The sequence below is a fragment of the Myotis brandtii genome, unplaced genomic scaffold, assembly GCF_000412655.1.
Source record: "Myotis brandtii unplaced genomic scaffold, ASM41265v1 scaffold280, whole genome shotgun sequence".
Taxonomy (NCBI): domain Eukaryota; kingdom Metazoa; phylum Chordata; class Mammalia; order Chiroptera; family Vespertilionidae; genus Myotis; species Myotis brandtii.
Window position 1 is genome coordinate 31,584 of NW_005360677.1, and position 7,767 is coordinate 39,350.

The window sequence follows — 7,767 nt, forward strand, 5'->3', positions numbered from 1 at the left end:
GTTTGTTTGTTTGTTTGTTTTTTAAACCTTAAACTTACATTAAAAATTGCTTCCCCAAAACTAAAAGTAAACAGCAACCTGGGAGATGTAATTGCTACAAAATGACAAGTGACCATTATTTTTAATATACAAGGAAAACTCTGAAGAAAAATGGGTGGAGACCAGGAACAGACAACTCACAGAATGCACGTGACTGTAAACATAAAAAAAGTTTAATCTCATTAGTAATCAAGTCCTCATGAACTATAACTTTTGCTTTTCAAATTAACGACATTTTATCTGATAGTGCTTAATACCCATAAGGGTGCGGTAAAAATTGTTTCCCCTCCATAATACTGTCAAAATACAAATTTCTACATTTTTCAGAATGCAATCTGGTGCTAGGTATAAAGAGACTTTAAAAAACCCACACCTTTGACCGAGTAATTCTCCTCTTAAAAATATATCTTAGAGAAACAATTAAAATATTGGCAAATATTTATGTACAAAGATGTTCATCACTGCATTATTTATAATAATGACAAATTAGAAACAACTGCAGTGTCCAACAATAGAGGAATCGCTGCACAACCATGTAATGTTAAATTATGCAACCATTAAAGGTAGTGATTTCAATCTATTTAAAGACATGGAAAATATTCACAATAAAAATGTAAAACTAAAAAGCTTGCTATTATATGGTTGCTCTAAACCAAATTTTATAAAACATACCTACAGGGAAGGAAAAGGATTGAAATCAGCCAAAACATTTATCTTTTCTGGGCAGTGTGATTTTATGGATAGTTTTAATTCTTTTGTATTGTGGGGAACTATATATGGCATAAAATATACCATTTTTAAATGCATAATGCACTGGCATTAAGTACATTCGCAATGTTGTGTAAGCATCACCATTATCTATTTCAAGAACTTGTCCATCATCCCAAACTGGAACTCTATTCCTATTAAACAATAACTCCCCATTCCCCCTCCCTCCAGCCTCTGGTAACGTGTATTCTGCTTTTTGTCTCTATGAATTTGCCTACTCTAGGTACCTTCTATCAGTGGAATCATACATTTTTCCTTTTGTGGCTTATTTCACTTAGTGCAATGGACTGAATGTTTATGTCACCCACCCAAATTCATTTGTTGAAATCCTAACCTCAAGGTGATGATGTTAGAAGGTGAGTCCTTTGGGCGGTGATTAGGTCATGAGGGTGGAGCCCTCCTGAACGAAATTAGTGCCCTTGTAAAAGAGACCCCAGAGGATCCTTGCTCCCTCAGCCAGGCGAGGTTACAGGGAAATGATGGCTACGGATGAGGAAGCTGGTCCTCACCAGACACCGAATCTGTTGGAGGCATGATGTGGATTTCCCAGCCTCCAGAACTGTGAGAAATACATTTCTATTGTTTATAGGCCACCCGGTCAATGCTGTTCTGTTATAGCAGCTTGAACGGACTAAGACGTTTAGCACAGTGTTTTCAAGATCCATCATGTTGTAGCATATATCTCGGTGCTTCTTGCTCTCCAGAACTTAACATCTCTTGGGAGGAGACCTGGCCTTTCTCTCACTTTCCTCCTGTGTCCCTCACCCACGTGAAAGGATTCAAATGGTTCACTGCCTCCTTGGGAAAGGACCCCAAGCCCTTGCTAAGACTCTAAATTGTCTAAATCTCATGGAGGTGCCCCAAGCCCAGTAGCCCTGTGTAAGTCCCTGGGAGCCACAGAGGCCCTGCCCTGGCCCAGGTGTGCAGCCCTCCACCCCTGGGGATGTTTACACTTCCTGGAAGTATAGGCAGCCTCACCCCCACCCCACCCTGTACCTCCACTGCTGCTGGGGGTCCGCATGAAGACCACTCTCATATTTATTTAAGTGCCTGCTCCCTTCCCAAGTATGCCCTGGGCCTGGGCAGATGGAAAGACAACCCACCCACCCACCTCCTGCAGCTTGTACCCCAGGAGGAGGGGCAAAAACCCGAAATAGACTTTCAGTGGCGCTGCCAAGGGGTCCATAGCTCAGTGCGCAGAGGGGACTAGCTCAGTTAATTAGCCCAAATCCCTGATGAACGGTGTGTTGTGAGCTTGGTAAAGATGGGTGGGGTGCTTTGGTAGGTGTAAGTTTCCTGTCCCAGAAGGTCTGCCAGCAGAGAGAAAGGGACCTCTTGCCTTCCTATACAGCTTTCCCTCCATCATCCTCATCTGGGCCCCCGGGTGTGGGGGTAGGGGTGGCACACGCATGTTACTTAACGAGATGATCCTTGGCACACACCGACACGCTGCGTGCTCAGCCGTGTTAGCCGCTGTAGGAACTCCTGTTTGCGTGCAGAGCACCCAGCCTCCATCCTCCCGGGAGTTAGGAGAACAGAGGCAAAGGGTTCTCCCCCGTGGCCAGCTGCACCCACACACAGATGGCTGCGGGGGCAGCTGTGAGACGGGGGTGGGCACCAGCTGGCAGCTGTCCCCGCAGGCAGGGAAGCAAGGGTATGTGATTTCCTGAGCAGCCACTTCAATCCTAATGTCCCTTTAACAGCCCTTGTTAAATGGCCATAGCTCTCCCTGGAGGTTTTCATAACTATGGAAAATAAATAGCCATTATCTGACCTCCAGGGAACGAGGATGTCTGCAAATTCCAGGAAAGGCCGTTACCGAGCGGAGCCAGCAGCCTCTGGGCATTGGCAATCCCAGCGCAAAGCCAAGGTATGGAGCTCTGGCTACTGCCAAGGAAGCCACAAGATAAATGCATTCACAGCTCAACTCTCTTTTCACCTATTGTTATGTATATGGTACAACTGGGCACTGATGGCACAGGGGAGACGGAAAAATAAAAAACAGTACAAAAATATGTGATCACCGGTTTCTTTTGCCCTTGAGTTGGGGGGAAAGAACTGGTCAAGGAAAGGAATTTTTATGTTAATAATTCGTTATAAAAACTTTGCATTATCGATCACATGAAGGAAGTTTTAAAAGGTTTCACTGCCACCTGGCCAGCGTGGCTCAATGGTTAAGTGTTGACCTATGAACCAGGAGGTCACAGCTCAATTCCGGTCAGGGCACATGCCTGGGTTGCAGCCAGTGGATTCACAGCTCAACTCTCTTTTCACCTATTGTTATGTATATGGTACAACTGGGCACTGATGGCACAGGGGAGACAGAGAGAGGGAAAAATAAAAAAAAAACAGTACAAAAATATGTGATCACTGCTTTCTTTTGCCCTTGAGTTGGGGGGAAAGAACTGGTCAAGGAAAGGAATTTTTACGTTAATAATTCGTTATAAAAACTTTGCATCATCTATTACATGCAGGAAGTTTTAAAAGGTTTCACGGCCGCCTGGCCAGTGTGGCTCAATGGTTAAGTGTTGACCTATGAACCAGGAGGTCACAGCTCAATTCCGGTCAGGGCACATGCCTGGGTTGCAGCCAGTGGGGGGTGTGCAGGAGGCAGTCAACAATGACTCTCTCTCATCATTGATGTTCCTATCTCTCCCTCTCCCTTCCTCTCTGACATCAATAAAAGCATATTTTTTTTTAAAAAAAGGTTTCACTGTCATCCAAAGAATGTGTGAGAAGAAAAATGTCCTCCCTTTTCTTACCACATAATGTGAAAAGAGAAACAATTTTTTACCCTGAAAACATTTGGTGTAGCTGGAAAAAGTATTTTCAAATACAAGATAGTTCCTAAATAGGCCCCAGAGACAGAGCTCTGGGCCAGCTTGGAGCCCTGCTCTGGTCCTAACCCAAGCAGCTGAGGGTTCTTAGGAGGGTGACGTTCTGTTTCCATCAGCTGTGAGACAGGGGTGGGCACCATTGCCAGAGTTGTCGCCAAGATCACCTGAGAGAAGAGGTATGAGAGGGCTTTGAAGAAGCCCTGCTCAGCCAGTCTTCATCTGAAATGCGCAGTGCTCCAACCCGTGATGGGGCGGCATGATCACCGCTGTGCAAAAGTGGATTGAGCCGTCACAGCCAGACCACCTTTCCTCAGGCAAGCTGCGTCCACTTCTCCAACAGCCAGGCTGCCCCACTCTGCCCGGGAAGGGTCAGGAAGGGGATGCAAAGGAAGGGGAGGGTTCTCTTTGTGCTCTCTCCCACCTGGAAAAAAGTTTAAAGCCAGAAGGGACACGGAGGGGCCCACCACCCCTGCCCCACTCACTCCCTGGGTCTCTCCCAAGGGATGGAGAGGCTCCGGGTGCCAGGACTGCCTCAGAAAGGCCCAGGGCCCAGGCTGAACTTGATTGGCAGCCCCCAAGCCCTATTTTTATCCAGACTTGACTCTTGATCCAGAGTCTGTGGCTGTGACCCTGCCCCCTCCTGATAGCCATGGACTCCTCTGGGCCACATCATCCAGGAGCTGGTGAGAAGCGGGGCAAGGGAAGCCCACGCTTCTTTAGGAAACTCTCTTTGTACCAATGGAGAAACGCAGCCCCGGAGGCGTAAGGTCATGGGGCAGCTGAGATCAGAAGAGGACAGAGCACTGGCCTGGGAGTTAGAAGACTTGGGTCCACCCCTGCTCCTTCCCTGCCGGGGTCTCAATTTCACCAGGAGATTGTAGTCATCGATCTGCCTACCACCTGAGGAGGGTCTAGGGCAGTGATGGCGAACCTGTGACACCTCTGACACGTGTCAGAGGTGACAAGTGAACTCATTTTTTTGGTTGATTTTTCTTTGTTAAATGGCATTTAAATATATAAAATAAATATCAAAAATATGTCTCTTTGTTTTACTATGGTTGCAAATATCAAAAAATTTCTATATGTGACACGGCACCAGAGTTAAGTTAGGGTTTTTCAAAATGCTGACACGCCGAGCTCAAAAGGTTCGCCATCACTGGTCTGGGGTCTGATTTGAAGAGAGGATGCTTTCAGAATTCAGGTGACCAGGAAGGGGCCCAAGTGCTCTGCCTCTAAGTTGTCCATCATCTTACTGGTGGCGTTACTCACCTCCGAAGCAACACCAGTCTGCTTTGCTTCCCGGAACCCTCTCGGAGCTGGTGGTGTTGAGGGCTGGCCAACTTTGCTTACCTGGCAACTGACGGTCACTGTGCTACTGGAGGGGGGTGTTTCTTGACGGGCTTTTATTTATTTATTTTTGTTAGTCCTCACCCGAGGATATTTTTCCATTGTTTTTGGTTTGTGTTTTTAGAGAGAGAGTGGAAGGGAGGGGGAGACACCAAGAGAAACATCAATGTGAGAGAGACAAATCCATTGGTTGCCTCCACAACCAAGGCACATTCCCTTGACCAGAATCAAACCCAGGACCCTTCAATCCTTGGGCCGACACTCTATCCACTGAGTCAAACCGGCCAGGGCTGGCATGCTTTTAAAAGTAAATTATCTATCATTCTGACATCAGCCACAAGTCTACATCCAATTCCGATGTGTAGGTTCCCCCCCCCCCCCCCCCCCCCCACCTGCCTGCGATACGGTCAGGACCCAAAGGTTAAGGGCTCAGCCCTACAAGACTGTCCCCCCCCCACCTCAGTGCCAATTGCAAATCCAGGCTGTCACCTGTGCTCCTTGTGCTGGATTAATTTGGAGCGCAGCTCACAGAACTCAAACATTTTACTTACTAGATCCTACAAGACTGTCCCCGCCCCACCTCAGTGCCAATTGCAAATCCAGGTTGTCACCTGTGCTCCTTGTGCTGGATTAATTTGCTAGCGCAGCTCACAGAACTCAAACATTTTACTTACTAGATCACTGGTTTATTATAAAAGGATGTAACTCAGGAACAGCCAGATGGAAGAGATGCATAGGGCAAGGTGCATCTTCTCCAGGGGCACCATTCTCTCCCCCGTCTCCACCTGTTCACCAACCGGAAGCTCCCCGAACCAGTCCTTTGGGGTTTTATGGAGGTTTTATTACATAGACCTGATTGGTTAACTCATTGGCCATTGGTGATTGGTTCAACCTCCAGGCCTTCTCTCCTCCCATCAGAGGGTGGGACTGAAAGTTCCAATCTCCTAATTCCATGGTTGGTTCTCCTGGCAAAGACCAAATATACTGTATGTTTATTATAAATCATATTCTATCTTATTAGAAGGGTGTGCCTGAATCCCGTCCTCTCATTGTACATAGTACAGGAGCTATGTTCTGGACTTCACCCCCATCTGAGGTGCCAGCCTTCCCCAACGTGGGCTGGAAGAATGCAAAGCCAGCAACTTTCCCTGCAGGAGCATCCGGAGGGAAAGCTCATCACAAGCACAATGCTTAAGCACCATTCGGTTGAAAAGTGCGAGCAGTGCAGCGTCAAACCCAGGAGAGAGGAAAGGGAAGGACGAATGGAGAGAGGTTGAGCGTGAGAAGGGGATACTCGAGAATCAGTCTCTTACAAGTCGGCTTTTTGCACACACAGCCTTTAAGGTGCAGCCGAGTCTCTCCCAGAGTCCCTCGGGCAGCAGGGCTGGGCCAGGATGGGATGGACTCTGGCCACAAGAAGGATTAAGCAACATCTGAGGGAAGTTGCTGGTGGACTGAGGCCCAGACAGTGCAGGGAAGATGAAAAGGAGAGTGAGGGGAACCGACATTGAGCGCCTGCTATGAGGAATGAGGCTGAGTAAGAAAAAAGAGCAAATGAAAATACATAAAATGACAGGTTGGGAGAGATTGCTGCAGCAGATGATGGTCTAGTATCTCCCTCCTCCTCCTCCTCCTCCTCCTCAGTAAACAATGACTAGGACGGCCATGTGCCAGGCCTGGGACTGGCATTACGGGGAATAATGCCATCAGGGGGCTCACAGTCTACCTGGGGAGAAAACTCTACTAAAGAGATGACAAGTCACATTATCCATCAATTGAGTGGATGCCAACCAGAATGTGTGTCAGGGACCGAGAGAGGGATCTCATGGCCCTGGGATGATTAGGGTCCCGATGGAGAAATGGCCTTGAGCCTGAACTTGAATGCTGGATGGCACTTGAGTGGAGATAGACAAATCCATACAGACCGGCAGTGCAGAAAGAACACAGGTGGTGTGTTCAAGGGACCATGACCAGCAGGTGTTTTTTCTATCACTTTGTATTTTGCGGCCCTTCCCCATACATTACCTCAGGAAATGACTTTGTTGTCCTTCACAAGCCCAGCTCTGTGCTGGGACAGATGGCCTTCAGTAAATTCAATGGAATTAAATGATCTCCTACTATGTGTAAATCATTGCTAAGTATTGCAAGGTGTGTTGAAAAGTATAAAATACAGTCGCTGCCCTCAAGGACAGAGAGGATTTTCCTCTGTCCAGTGGCCAGTGAGGGAGATTCCAGGTGACTCTTCAGTCTGACAAAAGGCAGCGGCTCTGGGCAGCATGGACCAGTCCAAGAAAACTGGATTCACCATCTATCAAGATGCTCCACTTGGAGGTGGTCCAAGACGTTTCAGTGACTCTGCAGTTTTCTTCTCAGAATTGGTTTCCAGGCTGTCAGTCCCGTCTTTCACATTCTTCCCAGTATATTCCTCCACGAGCACAGAGGCTTGTCTGCGGCCAAACACACGTTCAGAATCAGAAGCCAAAGTAATTGCAGATGTACCTATCACCTGTGGCTGGGCCACTGAAGTAATTAACTCTGCAATTAATTCTGGAAAGGAAGTAGACAGGGGCAAAAGCAGCAAAACAAAGCAACACAGGTGGGTAACTTCTCAGTTGGTCAACCTAGGGCCCTGGTCGGCAAACTCATTAGTCAACAGAGGCAAATATCAACAGTACAACGATTGAAATTTCTTTTGAGAGCCAAATTTCTTCTTCTTTTTTTTTTTTAATATATTTTATTGATTTTTTACAGAGAGGAAGGGAGAGGGATAGAGAGT